Source organism: Schistocerca cancellata, chromosome 3, assembly GCF_023864275.1.
Source record: "Schistocerca cancellata isolate TAMUIC-IGC-003103 chromosome 3, iqSchCanc2.1, whole genome shotgun sequence".
Taxonomy (NCBI): domain Eukaryota; kingdom Metazoa; phylum Arthropoda; class Insecta; order Orthoptera; family Acrididae; genus Schistocerca; species Schistocerca cancellata.
The window spans coordinates 102,774,995-102,794,150 of record NC_064628.1 but is presented as its reverse complement, the minus strand read 5'-3'; the positions used below and the strand labels follow the sequence as shown (position 1 = coordinate 102,794,150).

Here is a 19,156-nt window from a genome sequence, read left to right as displayed (position 1 = left end):
CTATAAGGGCGCACAGAGATGACTTCATAGCCTGCCTTTATCTTGGTAGGAAGTGTTAACCTATCGAAACTCAGGAACAATGTGTGAGTGGGAAACAAATCGGTAGCTTCCTTTTTCATAACTATGAACAGCAGTAACGCCCTGATCCGATAGATAATTAGTTATTTCGTCCTCCATCAAACCATCCAACAGCCGGGTGTAGATAACAACGCGGGACAAGTTAAGTGTCCTGTGGGCCTCCACTTTTATAGGATATTCGTGGAGGATTTGGGCCTTCAGTAGTTTCTGGGCCTCTAGAGCACTATCAATTACCATTGCGGAGATGAGAGCATGACTTCACAGGGCCAGAGGTGCCATCTACACCTTTCTGTATAACAAAGGGGTTAACATTAGCAAATGTCTCGTTTTTGTCTAAACGTGAGACTACTAGAAATCGAGGCACAATAGGAAGAGAAACTGAGGCAGGTGCCTCATTCCATTGTCGTTTATGAGAAACACTCTGAGAAGGAGAAGGAAAGTCAAGTCATTGGGAAGAAGTCCCCCATGATTGCCAGCGTCTCCGATAGTGCACTCCTTCCAGCAGGGGCCCTCCAAAGGGGAGCCCCCGCCTTAGGTGATTGTCCTCACCTTAGGTCACACCTCCCGAATGACTGACAGAGGGACCACTCGGCGGAGGAGGAAGGTAACAGCTCAGGCAATCACCCCTCCCTGAACCTGGCCTGTATCAGGTGGTACGTGCGGGTCCTACTTGCCAACCCGGGACTGGGAATTACCCGTTACCCAGTCTTCTCCTACGCAGCAAATGCGTGGGTGGCCGTCAGGCATACACAGGGAAGAGAAGGAAAGGAGGAAAGAAAGAATGGCCATAGCAGAGCAAAAAGAGATCAGAGCAGGGGAAGGGCGGAGCAGGGGAAGGGCGGAGCAGGGAAAGGGCGGAGCAGGGAAAGGGCGGAGCAGGGAAAGGGCGGAGCAGGGAAAGGGCGGAGCAGGGAAAGGGCGGAGCAGGGAAAGGGCGGAGCAGGGAAAGGGCGGAGCAGGGAAAGGGCGGAGCAGGGAAAGGGCGGAGCAGGGAAAGGGCGGAGCAGGGAAAGGGCGGAGCAGGGAAAGGGCGGAGCAGGGAAAGGGCGGAGCAGGGAAAGGGCGGAGCAGGGAAAGGGCGGAGCAGGGAAAGGGCGGAGCAGGGAAAGGGCGGAGCAGGGAAAGGGCGGAGCAGGGAAAGGGCGGAGCAGGGAAAGGGCGGAGCAGGGAAAGGGCGGAGCAGGGAAAGGGCGGAGCAGGGAAAGGGCGGAGCAGGGAAAGGGCGGAGCAGGGAAAGGGCGGAGCAGGGAAAGGGCGGAGCAGGGAAAGGGCGGAGCAGGGAAAGGGCGGAGCAGGGAAAGGGCGGAGCAGGGAAAGGGCGGAGCAGGGAAAGGGCGGAGCAGGGAAAGGGCGGAGCAGGGAAAGGGCGGAGCAGGGAAAGGGCGGAGCAGGGAAAGGGCGGAGCAGGGAAAGGGCGGAGCAGGGAAAGGGCGGAGCAGGGAAAGGGCGGAGCAGGGAAAGGGCGGAGCAGGGAAAGGGCGGAGCAGGGAAAGGGCGGAGCAGGGAAAGGGCGGAGCAGGGAAAGGGCGGAGCAGGGAAAGGGCGGAGCAGGGAAAGGGCGGAGCAGGGAAAGGGCGGAGCAGGGAAAGGGCGGAGCAGGGAAAGGGCGGAGCAGGGAAAGGGCGGAGCAGGGAAAGGGCGGAGCAGGGAAAGGGCGGAGCAGGGAAAGGGCGGAGCAGGGAAAGGGCGGAGCAGGGAAAGGGCGGAGCAGGGAAAGGGCGGAGCAGGGAAAGGGCGGAGCAGGGAAAGGGCGGAGCAGGGAAAGGGCGGAGCAGGGAAAGGGCGGAGCAGGGAAAGGGCGGAGCAGGGAAAGGGCGGAGCAGGGAAAGGGCGGAGCAGGGAAAGGGCGGAGCAGGGAAAGGGCGGAGCAGGGAAAGGGCGGAGCAGGGAAAGGGCGGAGCAGGGAAAGGGCGGAGCAGGGAAAGGGCGGAGCAGGGAAAGGGCGGAGCAGGGAAAGGGCGGAGCAGGGAAAGGGCGGAGCAGGGAAAGGGCGGAGCAGGGAAAGGGCGGAGCAGGGAAAGGGCGGAGCAGGGAAAGGGCGGAGCAGGGAAAGGGCGGAGCAGGGAAAGGGCGGAGCAGGGAAAGGGCGGAGCAGGGAAAGGGCGGAGCAGGGAAAGGGCGGAGCAGGGAAAGGGCGGAGCAGGGAAAGGGCGGAGCAGGGAAAGGGCGGAGCAGGGAAAGGGCGGAGCAGGGAAAGGGCGGAGCAGGGAAAGGGCGGAGCAGGGAAAGGGCGGAGCAGGGAAAGGGCGGAGCAGGGAAAGGGCGGAGCAGGGAAAGGGCGGAGCAGGGAAAGGGCGGAGCAGGGAAAGGGCGGAGCAGGGAAAGGGCGGAGCAGGGAAAGGGCGGAGCAGGGAAAGGGCGGAGCAGGGAAAGGGCGGAGCAGGGAAAGGGCGGAGCAGGGAAAGGGCGGAGCAGGGAAAGGGCGGAGCAGGGAAAGGGCGGAGCAGGGAAAGGGCGGAGCAGGGAAAGGGCGACGCAGGGAAAGGGCGACGCAGGGAAAGGGCGACGCAGGGAAAGAGCGACGCAGGGAAAGAGCGACGCAGGGAAAGAGCGACGCAGGGAAAGAGCGACGCAGGGAAAGAGCGACGCAGGGAAAGAGCGACGCAGGGAAAGAGCGACGCAGGGAAAGAGCGACGCAGGGAAAGAGCGACGCAGGGAAAGAGCGACGCAGGGAAAGAGCGACGCAGGGAAAGAGCGACGCAGGGAAAGAGCGACGCAGGGAAAGAGCGACGCAGGGAAAGAGCAGTGCAGGGAAAGAGCAGTGCAGGGAAAGAGCAGTGCAGGGAAAGAGCAGTGCAGGGAAAGAGCAGTGCAGGGAAAGAGCAGTGCAGGGAAAGAGCAGTGCAGGGAAAGAGCAGTGCAGGGAAAGAGCAGTGCAGGGAAAGAGCAGTGCAGGGAAAGAGCAGTGCAGGGAAAGAGCAACATAGGGAAAGAAGAGTATAGGGAAAGAGCAGAGAGAGAAGAGTCCTACAAGTAAACCAACGCAAATGAACTTCAAGAGCCCATGGAGGCACAAGACATCTCCCCAAGAGAGGGGAGAAGGACAGAAGAAGAGGATACAAGCAGCACTGAAAGAGAAGCAATGCTGCAAGGGCTGGGCCCCATGGTCGCCAAGCATGTACTCACCAATAAGTGGTGAGCCCCCTGAGGGGGGGGTGTCTTAATTGAGGGTTCCCCATTGCAGTTTACTTTTCTTCTTAATAACACTACAACAAATACAAATTTCATGAATGTTGCAGCTCTGTTATTAATTCAGTTTTTGCAATCAATCTATTTTAACACATCACAGCAGTATCTGAGCCCGGCTCATATACGTGTATTGTAAGCTACTGTCATCAGAAGCTACATCTCATAAAATATGTTATTCGAATAGTCCTGATTGCTAATTTTTTCAATAATGTTGCAGATTATAAATTAGGGTTAGTCACTTTAAGTTGTTACACTTCTCATCTTGTCCATCAAGTCTGTAGCACCTTTTATATGATTTTCTACCATACACTGTGTACTAGTCACTTTTTTTCTTCATACCAAACTATTTAATGTATGACAATGAAAAATTATTTATGGATGATGCTATACTGCAACAGGTAAAATTTGCCTACTTATAACTACAATTTGCATGTTGGAATGTTTAGAGAAGTATGGCAGTCAGCACATCCAGCACTGGTCCTTAATGATCCTGAAGTGTCACCTAGATTGCTGACTACCTTCTCTTCAGCAGCACATATTTAATTACCACGTCTTTATACATATTTGTTGTATTTTAGTATACACACTATACCCTACGCGGTCCCTCATTCCCTTGTTTCGTGGTATAACCTCACCCTTTGTGATTGATCCTTCTCTTTAGCATACTGCATAATACACTGCTTTTTTTTCCCCCAGCACAGCTAAATATGACAAGAGGGAAGCCCAGTTGCACTTCCGTCCTCTACCATCTTCTTTGGTTCTGTCACATCATCACAATGCAGTTAAGTATAGGAATTAAATTGTATACTTTTTCAAAGTAAATGAGATTAAATGAAAATTGTCATTATAACTGCCATTTACTTTATACTACGATGAAAGAATACAATTAACTTCATATTGACCAGTTGTGGCACTAAATTAAAACTAAGTATTTTTCTCATCACCATCTCAGACAGAAAAGCTTCAGTCCCCAAATCAACACAGATTTAGAAGTATCACTCCTGCAAAACTCAGCTTGCCATTTTCTCACACAATATTCTATGAACCACCAGCAGATTTTGTATCCCTAGACTTCTGGGAAGTGCCCTGCTGGAAACTGTTGTTGAAGGCACTAATTAAGAAAATTTACAACCTGAGAAACATACAGGAAACTCTGTAAACCACTGCAGAGGTATACTTGTGTCAACCAAATAGCGCAACGAATTTTATTACTTTTACCATTTTCTGACATACAACTAAACAAAAGTATTACTTGATTCAATAGATGACACACTACTAAATTTAACCTTTGTAACATTATAAAACAAAATTTAGTTAGTGATTTAATTAATTATCCTAATGCATGTCTATATATACCACCACCTAATAGCAAATCTGAATTTCACACCTGGTAATCTCTCTATCAACACCATCTTGTCAACATTTGCATCTCAATGAAAAAGTTCGCAGTTAGAAGTTCACTAGTACATAAAATTCTGAGCATAGATATCGATTTTAGTTACTTGTATCACCACAGGTCTCAGTGAAAATACTTCATCAACCTATTTGTTCTGTGTAGACAGACAAAAAGACTCGGTGACCAATTCTGAGAAATATTTCTTAGTTGCACATCATCTTTCACCAGGTGTTTGACGAAGATTTTGTCAGTGTTTACAGGAGTATAATGGAGAACTGTAATACAGGAATGTGTTTTGAACAAATTGCCAATGTCTAGAACATATTATGTGCAGTTACTAACTTGGTTTACTGGTATTATCATCTTGAAGGAAATTTGATGAGACGAGGATTATTAATGATCTTGTGGACCAATTGTTGCAATATGAACAAACTCAGTATGAATTGGTCATCACCAAAGAGTGTTTTAACATAAACAGATGTGAAAGGATCTTACACTTCACTTCAATAAGTAGTGTTGTGTGCATTACTGAAATGTGAGATCACAAATGAAAACAATTTCAGAGCTCGAGACTTTGACTCATCATGCGCCACTGAGGAATTGTATAAACGCAACAACTTTAGTACCATTGTAGCTTCCATAAGTCATAGAACCCAGTATGTTGTCTTGGACGACAAGTGTTAATCAGAGATGAGGGTATCATCAGGACTGCCCCAGGACCGCTCCGTATCTCTACACTCATAAATGATCTGATGGATAGGGTGAGCAGCAGTGTGTGACTGTTTGCTGATGGTGCTGTAGTGTACAGGACAGTGTTGTCACTGAGCGATTGCAGAAGGATGAAAGGTGACTTGGGCAGAATATCTATCTGGTGATAAGAATTGCAGCTTGCTGTGAATGTATAAAAACTTTAGTTGATACGGATGAATAGGAAAAACAGTCCTGTATGTTTATTAGTGGTATTCTGCTTCGCGCAAGTGGTACAACATGGAAGCAGCGCAGGTGGTCAGTAGTAGGGAAGGCGAATAACTGACTGGTTTATTGGAAGAATTCTACAAAACATGGAGCTCATCTTCTGTGTATAGAACACTTGTGCAACCCTTTCTTGTGAACTGCTTGAGTGCTTGGGATTCTACCAAGATGGATTGAAGGAAGACACCAAAGCAATTTAGAAGAGTTCTGCAAAATTGTTACCAGTAGGTTCAATCAACATGCTTGGTGAAATCAAATGGGATTACCGGGAGGGGAGACAATGTTCTTTTCACGAAAAACTATTGAGACAATTTAGAAAACCGACATCTGCAGCTGACTGTAGAGTGATATTACTGCTGCCAATGTCTATTTCGCACAAGGACCATGAGACAAGATAAGAGAAATTGGGGCTCATACGGAGGAATATAGACAGTCATTTTTCTTTCACTCCATCTGCGAGCAAACCAGGAAAGAGAGAATTCAGGACTAAACATAGCAAGTCACCATCTCACAGACAAACTGTTATTAATTGGTCCAATCATTTCACCGAAACTGACTGTTTATCACAGAGGAAGCCGGGTCAGGGTCGGCCAGCAGTCTTTGATGCAGCAATTGAACACGTTCAGAAGGTAGCCACATTGACAATTTGTAAACAAAATCTGAAGATATCTGCAAACAGTGCAGTATCAAACATATCTCTACGATTTTACCTTTTCTGCAATTGAAGGTTACTTTTGTACAAACAATTTATGAACCCTGTATGTAATTATTATCTATGAAATGTCACATAAGGAATTCATTTACTTTTATAAACAAGTTCCCTTCTACCTAGCTGATGTAAGTCACTTATAGAAATAAACTTCATTACTAAAATAAAAGTAATCAAAGGTAAAAAAATTGTGAATAAAATTATGTGCCAAATGAAATAAGCAACAAGGCAATGCATTTTCCTATACTATTGCATTTAACAAAAAGCTGGTTTGAGCAATCAGAAATTCTACTTTCACTAGGTTATGTTATTGTTAAACTAAATTCAACTACTACTTTCATGTGGCAACAAAAATTTTCATTATTCTCTTAAACAATGAAGTAACCACCATGTGTAACTACAAAGCCACCTCTGACAAAAAAAAAAAAAGAAATACGTTATTGAAGGCAGAACTGCCAAATACAGGAGTCCGCACAAAAACTTACTATTCCCAAGAAATTTGTGATAGTGTCAAAGGCTTTGCCACAATTTATTACTTTTCTCAATACAGGCTGTATCAAAAAGAATTATCTGATTTGGCATGTATATTTCTGAAACTAATTACCATATACAGCGAATTTTGTTTTTTGGTGACTGGGAAACCCAAAAAGTTTTTTTTCATACCTTTTCACAGGTGTTTAATTTGCCCCCACCGCACCCCCCTCCCCCTTGAGGTGCACGGCATATGTCAACAAGGTATTGTTCCCACACTGCAGCAAGTTGAGTTACAGCTTCCACAGCTGCTGTTATGCAATGTCTCAGTTCATGACTGTAGTTGGTAATGGAGGCACATAAACAGTCCTTTATACACCCCCTCCCTGCCCACACACACACACACACACACACACACACACACACACACACACACACACACACACAAAAAGAAAGAATCACAGTCAGGTCCGATGACTTTGAGGGCCAGTAATGTAAGGCTGAATCATTTGGTCCAGACGACCGATCCGTCGTTCAGTAATACTTTGATTTAAAAATTCCCGAACTTCTAGATGCCAGTATGGTGGTGCCCCATCCTATTGGTAAATGAAGTCGTTCGAATCAGTCTCAAACTGTGGGAAAAGAAAGTTCTCAAGCATGTCGAGATACGTGCTTCCTGTAACAGTGTTCTCGGCAAAGGAAAACAGACCATACAACTCTTCCTGTGAAACTGCACAAAACATATTAAATTTTGAAGAGTCCCTCTTATGTTGTACAACTTTATGTGGTTGTTCCATAGCCCATATTTCACATTATGATGGCTCGTCACTGAAAACTAATTGTGGAACAAAACTGTCACCTCCATCTTACCCAAAATGATGAGTTTGCAGTAGCTGAATTTTGCATGGTTTCATGTGTGTCAACGCAACACGTAGACTGGATGTCAGGGGAATTTTGAGCTGTCAAGCTGCAAGGCAAATGGATTTCTGCAGACTCCTTGTAAAACTATAGCGGATGCGTTCGACAACAGTGTCAGACACTCGAGGACGACCCAGCAATTTGCCTTTACATAAACAACCTGTTTCTCGGAATTGTTCATGCCACTGTCTAATGCTCTGTGCTGTAGGAGGATCCACACCATATCTAGTACAAAAGTCATGTTTAATGGTTCTTACTGACCCACACTGCGCAAAATGTAGAACACAAAACACTTTCTGTTGACCTGACACCATTTTTACTAGAACTGAAGTGGGTGCACACTGCTACTACCCAGTAGGAACTGTGTAAAACTCGAGAGTTTGCTCTTTCCAACAGTATGTTGTTCTCACACACATATCTCAAATAACATAATAGTTACGGTTTTTTTTTTTTTATCAGATGATTCTTTTTGATATACCCTGTATATCATCCCTTGATTTTCAGAATCATTAACACTCCACATAATTCACTTATAAGTCAAATTACTTTAAACAAATGAATAACTGTATTAACCCTAACCCCAGTCTTCCCGTAAATCGTAAGTATGAATGGAAAAAACTTATTTGGTTTAAAACTTATTTGGTTTCTAACTGTCAAACTACAAACAGTAAAACAATCTGAAATCTTCTAATCTCTATTGTTGTGGTCCTTCCTTCAGTTACCAATATTCTTCTCTGTTATTATGCACTTTAATCTAACAGTATGTAATGGTACAATGGCAAAGACAAATGTTGATAATGTAATGTTTCACTTGATATGCGAATTAATAGATGTCTCAGTAATTCAAAATTATATAGGAGGAAAGACAAAATTTCTTAGCCCGACTATGAAAGACTTTTTTTGGTTAAAATGCATTCATTTTTCCATGTTGTGCTCTTTCATGTCAACACACTTTGCCCAACATTTTTACATTCTGTAGATTCTGCCCCTGAATTGTGATTCTGTAACCAACCTATAGCTCACTTCAATGGTCTCAAAATTTTTCCCAGTCACAAGTTTCCTTGGATGGAATACTGGATCCAGCATCCACGATAACAAATTTGTGCAGAAAACCTACTGCGTCTTTTTCAGAATAACCAAAAATTTCTGAAAAATTTGATTTCACATTTGCTTTTGGTGATTATTCAACAAATGCGGTATCCATCTTGTACAAAACTTGCTCTTAGTTAATTCTTCATTGTATAACGGCTATCGGGAAAGTAACCCATGGAAAGTAGCGTGAAGAACAGAACAGTCACCACGCTAACTCACGTGGTATGTGAATATGCTTCATGCTGTTAATAAAAAAAGCCACAATACTTTCTCCTTCACCTACAAAAGACAAAATGTTAAATCCATTCTGTTTTGTAGATTTTCTGCTAACATTCACTGCTAATTTTGCATTGCTAATGGAGTAAATGTGATGAGTGACAGCAGTATTTCAGTGGTGGAGTGTTTTTGTTTGAGAATGGAAGGACTTTCTTGGAGCATTTTGTAGGAGATTGCGACTACAGAATTAGGTTACCATGATGTCTGTGCTTGTAGAGTATCCAAATCCCTTTTTGACAACCACAAAACTCAATGGATGAGAGCTTTTCTGGACTTTCCTTTTCATTACAATGAAATAGGAAAAATCCTACTAAACAGAATTGTGATCAGTGACAAGGCATGGGTTTCCTATGCCGACATGAAGACCGAACAGCGGTCAGAGACGTACAGTCATACCACTTAGTTTGTCATAAGCCAGCTGCAATCTCAAGTGGCAGAATTTTACAAGAAAGGGATTTATCAGTTCATGAAGATTAGTGGTAAGTGCTTAAACCCAAATAATAAAGAAGTAATGTGAAAGTGCAGTTTTATGATTTCCCTAATTAATTTGCTTCAACTATTCTAGTATTTTATTTTTGTATAGCTGTCATAAAATGTAACATGCCCCTTCTTCTGCTATGCCACGCACGGACGAAAGCACGCCCCCCCCCCCCCCCCCCACACACACACACACAATTACTTTAAAAACTATTCTGTAATCGAATTTCACTGATACCAAGACAATGAGTGTGTCAGAAAGAGCACCTTTCACAGCTGCTTACTCTATTGCAGTTCAAACGATGGAAAATCCAGGCTGGAATAATGACAATGTTATGAGAAGGACAGACGGCTACACACCATATAGCGGAGATGTCGAGACACAGATAGGGGTAACAAAGTGGTGTGTGTGTGTGTGTGTGTGTGTGTGTGTGTGTGTGTGTGTGTTTTGTGTTCAAAAATCTGAGTACATTTTAAAAAAATCAGCAATTATATGGACAGCATTAAAAATAAAGGGATACTATTTAGACTGATAACAGCTGTATAAAAGTAATATTAACATGCATTGGTGATATCTTACATGCCAACTTTAGTCTGTTTAAAATTAATTGTGACTTTTGACATTTGGTTGACTGCTGGGGGACGAGACGCCATTGCCCAGGCAACACCATGTTCAAGCCGGCTTTCCCTACCACGCCACCAGTGGTTCGGCTGGTAAAGCAACCCTGTTGGCACACCATGAGTAAACAGTACCATGTGGCAACATGCATTAGATGCATCAACGTTTGTCATCTCTCGTTGTAAATTCAAATTTTCTCGCACTGAAATGTTCTGTAGTTGTCAGGTATTGTGAACAAGTATTTTGTGTTGACGTTGTATTAATAACAGTGCAGTACATCTGAATACGAGATATGTAACAAAAGTGTCGTCCAAGAACACGTTCACCATCTGAGAAGACAACGTTCTGCTGCAAAACATTCCCCAGAGTTCAGGAATACTGATGGACAAAATACCATACCGCACTGTTGTGATGCATAAAGCTCCTACAGTGTAGAGGAGGAAAGCTGATATTTTTCTCTGGGTACAAAGAAATCTTCCACGAGATAAAGTTTAACCTAGCATGTATAAAACGAACTTAATGGAACTTTTAGTGTTGTACAAGTCAAAACACCACGCTACCAGGTTGACGAACTGGCTAATGGTGAAAGGCACAGTTTAACCAGGCTTCCTCCGTATCGTGCTCATTTAAGTCCGACTAAGTGAAAAGTAATGTGGTAAAAAACAGCAAGAAGATTACACTCACTGAGGTTGAAATGCTGACAAAAGAAACTGCTGCAAACATTACATGACATGACATGACTGGTCTTGACAGCCAAACCACGAAGATAGTTTGTTTAGGAGATATCCATAAAGGACTGTGACGAGATCTGAGAATACATAACTTCTCTTGTTGCTATGTTAAAATCTGCTTCTTTTGTCAGAACACAGAAGAGTTTAGAAATATTCATCTCACTAATAATGTAATGCAGTTGAATCCTGAAATACTGTATTATTAAACTAACAACTGAATGCAAGTCAGGTCAATAGTTTATGAAACATCCCATTCTCAGCATAAAACTAAAAGTATAACTTGATTTATATTGTTACAAAATCCACAGCAGTTCTAGTTTCACCAGCTATCGATGGCCCTCAATAATTACATTATTTGATGGAAAAAATCAATAGTCTCTTGAATATAGGGGCAGATATGGAAGTTTCAGATATTAATCATATGGTAAAACACTGCCGTCTTTGCGCACTGTCATTTGCCACAATCTTGTTTCAATATCTCAAAATATTTGTAAGATATGAAGAATTTATGAATATTTCATTCTAGCTGTTTCACTGATGCTCAAGTTTATGACGGAGCACTTTACATGTAGTCCATTTTCTCGAGATTGGAAACAGACTGCTGTATCCCTCCAAGTTTAAAGAATAATTCAATATATTATCTGAATTTCGTCCACGTCATCCAACGTAACAAGCACCAAACACAAATTCATAGCGACACTCATTTTTCATTGCAAACTAGGAATTTCTTGCATTAGTTTACCTATTATCAAAACATCGCAATGACTATGACCATTAACGGAATGATCGCAGATCAGCCAGCTTGCTGTTCATGCAGTCAAGCGACCCTGCCAGATTCTTTGCCGAATAATTCTGTGATCACCTGCTGATGCCAGCAGCATACGCTGCCAACTACGCTTCCCTCCACTTGCTCCGTACTGAACTGTCAAAAGTCGCAACTTATTTTAAACGCACTATAACATTTGTTTGACTAAGTTACTGCACTGTAAGAGCTTTGTAAATGATTTGTGATTTTTCTTTACTTTTCTATACAATTAGACAGTATATGCTGTAGCGGCCAAGAACGTCAGTCAGTATCGGCTGCTGTGTTTATGTGAGCTTTGCACACCAGTCGCCAGAGGCACTACGTTTTATTTTGTTCTCTGTGTGCAATGCAACATTCCGTGAATGTTTTACAGGGTGATCATTTCTTGGCAATTACAGACACTTCTTTTCAAATGCTTCTCTACTGTTAACTAATCTCAAGTGCTATGAATTACTTTCTTCTGTGTTTACTGATTAATAAATGTTATCTATTCCTGGTAGACTGGAGTTCATATTTAGTATAACTGGTTGAGGATCTCGAACGTGCAATTACAGCAGTTTGCATGGCTAGCACCTAACTGATCTGACATCTCAGCATTGTGACTTGCTGTAATATTACCTACATTGCGGGCTTATAATCCTCCATTACGATTTGTGAAGGTAGAAGTAAGTTTTTATAATGTCAGAGCTACAGGTCTGACCAAATTTGCCTTTGTGGTCAGCCAGTTCCATTATCATTATGCAGCTGAAGTCAAAGACATAACAACTGCACCACAAATTTCTACAACAAACTCAAGGCCAAATTGAGTCTCAGGTTTTCTGCCTCCAAAGAAAAGCATGTGCGACACGTCGTAACACAAGAAAATATCAGAAACAGAAGACCATCGCAGTATCTCTGGCACTTAAACTGTAAAGACAATACAAGTGCTGAACCTGATAAAGCCATATTCCAGCCCAGATGAAGACTATAACAGCGTTTCCAATAGAAATGGTGTTAGACGCTGAACTAGAGCTGGCTGATAGATTACAGTATGAAATAACACCAAATTCAATCAGTGCAGTGGCAGCACCATGCAACAGCGATTTATCATCACAGATAAGATTGAAGCTCTGGCTAAACAAATTAGTGAACTGATTTCTCATCGCATCACAGGCTTTACAACTGCTGAATTCTGATGCAGAGCAGTGATACGCAGCACCAAGCATGTCCAGGTGCAAGTTGTAAATATATCAAACTACATGAGCAATTACCAGCTAAAACATGATTTCCAGGATAGGTAAATCACAATACTGTCCACTACATTAAAACTATTAATGTTCAACCAGTTTCGTGCAGACCTAGGCAATTAGTTCCCAACTGCCTGGCCAACACAAAGGCAGAATTCGACTCAATGCTCAAAGAAGATATTGTTCAACCTTTTTGCAGTCAATGGTTATCTTCTCTCCACCTAGTACACAAGAAGTGTGGCTCATGGCACCTGTGTTGTGATTATCATGCGTTTAGTGTTTGGACAGTTCCAGACAGAAATCCAGTGCCCTGTTAAAAGACTATGATTACAACTAATGCTGTGTGTGGTGTGACCGTGTTAAGTGTGCTAGACTGCACAAAGGCCTTCATGTAAATTCCTGTGGCAGAGGAGGACATCCTGAAAACAGCCACAATCACGCCATTCAACTTGTTCGCAAGTCCCTTCGTTGACATCTGGTGTATGCTATGCTCTACAGCCTTGGCAAAGGTTTTTTTGACTCTGTGCTGCAAGTATTGTTATTCTGTTTTACCTACCTAGATGACATCCTCGTCTATTCGGCCACTGTAGAACAGCATCAGCAACATTTGGGGGAAATCTGTAAGCTTCTGAAGCAACTCAGTGTAGTACTGAATCCTGCCAATTGTTTATTTAGCTAACTACAGATTACCTTCTTAGCTCATCAGATTTCGTCAGCAGGATCACTACCACTTCCTGAGAATGCAGAAACCATAATGAAAATTACACAGACTGAAACTGTAAGAGAACTACACTGTTTCTTGGGAGTGCTAAATTTTTACCAGAGTCATCTATCCCCCCCTTGGCCGAACTGCAAGAACTAAAAACCTAAAACCAAGGGAAATTCTCTGATCCAGTGGACAGCGATGAGCTATGTCTTTGGAGCATCAAAGCAAAGCATAGCAAATGGTACACTCCTGGAAATTATACACAGTTGGTTTCAAACTCACCTCTTGTGCTAACTAACCTGAAAATTATCAAGTACATTGTTCTGTGTTTATTTGTCATAATGTTATTTGTTCCTGATACACTGGAGTTCATATTTCATACAAATGGCTACGTATAACATGTAATCTTTGCAAGTTTTAGACTTATTTTCAATCTACTCTTCTTCTGACATTCAGAGATCACTTTACTAGAGGGTCAATTCATACCAAGTGAACCAGCACTGGTTGTTTGACCACCTCAGAAAATTTTTATATTTGCTGGGTGAATTCCCCAACGTTTAGTAGTCATACAAATATTTTTTTTAAATTGTCGTTTATTATTTTGAAATGGTGGCCATATTTGTTCCAGGCCACAAGCATTTTTTTGTATTTGCAACCATGTACATTTTTTTTACAATTATTCAGTAGAGGACTGTCCTAAGCCTTTCAGATAAAACGCATTTAGCTCAACACACCCTGGGCTACAAACTAACATCATATCACTTAGCTGAATGTATTCTGTAATATATTTTTAATAGTTCAAAGTTATCAGCCACAAAAAAAAAAACTCAATTTTTGAACAGTAGTTTTCCAAAGAAAGATTAATTTCTCAGCTTTAATATTTTTTCTACTATTACACTGTATGGTATAGTTACTTTTTACAGAGTATCCATGGTGAGCAGCTTACACTTTAAAAAAATCACTATTTTAAAAAATGGATTTTTAAAATTTTTCCATTTTGTGGCCTGCAATATCTTTATTGGGGGACAAGATAAAAATTTGAAATTTCACAGTTAATACACCTTTATGATATCAAACATTAGTTTAAATTTCAACTTTGAGATTCAATTGGAAGTTACAGAAAAAAGATTACAAACATGAGTCAAAACTACGTTTTTGTAACATCTGCGATATCTGGCAGGCTGATCAAATAAAGTATACCAACTGCATAATGTAACACACCACATTACACTAGCTAATGATTATTTGCCAAAACAATGCTGTGGTAATTGTTTCAGGAGGCTAACAATTGCCTGTTGTCTTCCCCCTTACACCAACAATTGTCTACTCACCCTTATTTAGCTAGAAGTTCTTGAAGTGTGCAGTTGGAAAATGGTGTCTCAGTGTTCTGCTGGTGGTGTTATTAATGAAGCATGTCACAGAAGTGTGTATGAAGTGTATCCTGAAGACATTTCTTTAATCGAAGATTGCAGTGAAGAAGGAAAAAGTGTTGTTTTACTTACAAGTTGGCCCAGAGGTCAAATCAACATTCAAGTACCATGAAATGAAATACTTAAAAAAAATTTCATCACCTTTTTTGGTCAGTCTTGCATGGAACCTTTTGAGAAACTTATGAAACCTATAACAAAAGGGATGCAAGAAATAACATTTGATCATTGTTCTAAAAATAAAAGCCCTTTTGTCAATCTCTACCAGGAAAATCATTGCGTCCAACATGTTATTCTAAGATATTTATAATTCACAAGAGAAAGGATAAGTGAAACCTCAGATACAGAATTTTGTGACTTATCAGCAATCATTAAAAAAGCAGATACAGCTTGTGAAATCCTGGGTACATCACCTGCTAGTAAAATTAGAAAACTAAATCCAGATAAAAGACCAATTGCCTCGAATACAATAATTGAGAAAGTGGCAGCTACAGTCAAAAAGAAATTGGAAGTTTCATTTCAAAATACAATTTGTACTAAAACAGATAAAATACAATTTGTACTAAAACAGATGGAAGTTCTAAAACTTCATCTTCCGAGTATAATGAGTTGATAGACAAACTAAATGCAGTATTTCAAACAAAGAGGATAAAATTAAGATTATTAGTTTACTGCCGAATTCTTGGAGTCGAGCAAAAGTTAGTGATGAATTTAATGTGTCAGAACGTCTTGTTAAGTTAACATGGCAATTAGTAAAAGAACAGGGAGTTTTACCTGCATTACAAAAGAAAAGTGCATCTAATTTGGTAGATGAAAACACAATCAATAAAGTTATTAAGTATTATGACGATGACAATAACGGCCGTTTGATGTCTGGCAAGAAAAAACTGTTTTTCTGTGAAAGAAAATTATTCTAAGATTCAAAGACAAAAAATGCTAAATCGTGTAATTTAAATCAACTATTCACTAAATTTAAAAAAGAAAATCCTGACATTAAAATTGGAAGATCAAAGTTCTGCAAGTTGAGACCAAGATGGTGTATTGTCGCAGGGGCATCTGGCACCCATAATGTTTGTGTTTGTTCGTATCATCAAAACGTAAAGTTGATGATGGATGGGGCCAGTTGACTATAAAGACCTTTTGGAAGTTATGGTATGCATTATTGACAGTTACAATTGTATGATCAAGGGAAAATGTGAAAGTTGTCCAGGCAAACAATCCTTACTTGACATGTTTGAAGAATCCCAAGAAGACGATTTAATGCCTGACAATATAAAATACAAACAATGGGTGACAAGACTGAACTGAAATGGTGACAGTCAAAATCACAAGAAGCGTTTTTTGAAGTGTTGGTGGCTAACCTTGAAAATCCTAAAATGCAACATTTTATTGCAAAAGAAAAAGTAAATTTTTCACAGACAGAAAGCAAACCTTGGCAGCTGACGAATGCTTAGCTCTTGGCGATTTTTCATAAAATTATTCCTTTGTTGTTCAAGACGAAGTACAAGGGCACCACTGGGTAAACAAGCAGGCCACAGTTCATCCATTTGTATTCTATTATAAAGATGAAGATAAACTAATGAGCCACGGCTTTTGTGTCATAAGTGACTACCCTGAACACAACACTAAAGCAGTGCACATCTTTCAAGTAAAATTAACGAACTACATTAAACAGCAAGCCATGGGAAGAATGCTTGTGACGGTGTCAGGGGTACAATAAAGCGAGCTGTCGCAAAAGCTAGTCTGCAGCAGACCGATGACAATCATAACACCTTAAGAAAATCTTTACATTGTTTTGTACCCCATTCACACAACTTACTGAAGTGTAAGATCACATCAACTGTCTGATAGTGAACTTCATCAGTGTGGAAAACTTGTACAACTGGTTCTTCAAAATAAAGACATAGTGGCTTGCATTTATGATGAACAGTGGTGGAATGGATAAGTTGATATTATTGACTGTCAAAACCAAGATGTGAATGTTATATTTTATCACCCTCCAGGACCAAGGACATCTTTTAAAAAAATTGAAAAGGATCAAATTTGGATGTCACTTAAAAATGTACTAAGGAAGAAGCTGTCTCCCATGGAATTTACAACTATGACTGGGCAAACTTATAATCTAACACCCAAACTGAGTGAACAAATTTCTCAAATGTTCAATGAGCGATGTACTAAAAACAAATAACAAGAGAACAATATAATGTAATTAGCAGGCTAATTTTCAATAAAAAAGTAATCGTAGATATGATTAAATTATATACTGTAACTGATATATTTTATTTCATAAGCCTAGATATCGCAGATGTTAAAAAATGTATTTTTGACTCGTGTTTGTAATTTTTTTCCCATAACTTCCAATTGAATCTCAAAGTTGAAATTTATACTGAAGTTTGATATCATGAAGGTCTCTTAACCGAAATTTTCAGGTTTTTATCTGGTCCCCCAACAAAGATATTGCAGGCCACAAAATGAAAAAATTTAAAAAATCCATTTTTTTTAAATAGTGATTTTTTTTTAAAGTGTAAGCTGCTCACCATTGATACTCTACAAAAGTAACTATACCATACAGTGTAATAGCAGAAAAAATATTAAAGCTGAGAAATTAATCTTTCTTTGGAAAACTACTGTTCAAAAAATGAGATTTTTTTTTTTTTAAATTTGTGGCTGATAACTTTGAACTATTAAAAATATATTAAAGAATACAGTCAGCTAAGTGATAATGATGTTAATTTGTAGCCCAGAGTGTGTTGAACTAAACGCATTTTATCTGAAAGGCTTAGGACAATCCACTACTGAATAATTGTAAAAAATGTAGATGGTTGCAAATATGAAAAGACGCTTGCGGCCTGGAACGAATATGGTCACCATTTCAAAATAATAAACAATAAAATTTTTTAAAATATATTATTGTGACTACTAAACATTGGGGAGTTCACCCAGCAAATATAAAATTTTTCTGAGATGGTCAAGCAACCAATTATTTTTTTCTTCGACCACTTCGTATGAATTGACCCCAGAGGCAGGGCAAAAAAAAAAAAAAAAAAAAAAAAAAAAAAAAAAAATAATAATAATAATAATAATAATAAAATACTAATAACGCAAGTATAAGGAAGTCAGAGAACATAAGACCCAACAAATGTAGACAAAAATAGTGGATAGTACATACAACAACTCCATTGTATGTGTAGTTATACAAAGAAGTCTCCTCTGTACAACTGTACCCCACTTGTCCACGTAAAAGACCCTTTATTCACAGAGATGTACATCACACATACTCATAGAATTTATGCTGTGAAGTTATCAGACAACTGTCTCACAAATCAGGACTGAGACTGTTACACACAAGTAGTCAAATTTATGATATATTTACCACAACAAGTTTCGGGATTATGTTATCCCATTACCAAGTGCTTGAAGTTTAACCCATTGGGCACTGTCAAAAGCAAAAAGCCAGCAGCAAACATGCATCGTCAAACATAAAACGCTTCCTTGACAATCAATATGGGTGCATAATACTCTCACAAGGCTCAGTTGTAGTGGCATGGAAACTTTAAGCACTTTATAATGGGATAACACAGTCCCAAAACACACTGTGCTAAACATATCACACAACTTGTGCGTTAACATTCTCAGTACTTGTATAATTCTCTTCAGGACTGCTTGAAAGCAGCAATTTACAAAGCTGTTCTATGGTGGCCTGGCACTAGTGGGATTTCACAGGCTAGGAATGTGTGTGGCTGCCCAGAAGTCAATTCAGCACACCGTAGTTGGCCAAAGGTCCATGTGCTGAAGTGTAAACTATGCAAGAAAAAAAGCATTGCAGCAATCTATATATTCTCAATCTTATTTTGTACTGTAATTTTAGTATGTTATTCATAAATAATAACTTCAACTACACATCTTTGTTATCTTGACCTGATACTTACTGAGTGAATTTTAAGATACTGTAATAACTGAAACATGTGGCTAAAAGATGTATAAGGAATTCAATCTTGACTTTCATTGCTATATATAATGTGTTAAGGTCTTTAGACAGCTTTTAACATTCTGTCATTCTTCTA

General features: G+C 40.6%; 1 protein-coding gene across 1 annotated transcript in view; it reads right to left on the bottom strand.

Moving 5' to 3' along the window:
* The window catches only part of LOC126177111 (vesicular integral-membrane protein VIP36), a 77,033-nt gene that overhangs the window by 10,329 nt on the left and 47,548 nt on the right, over nt 1-19,156 (bottom strand). The window lies entirely within an intron of this gene.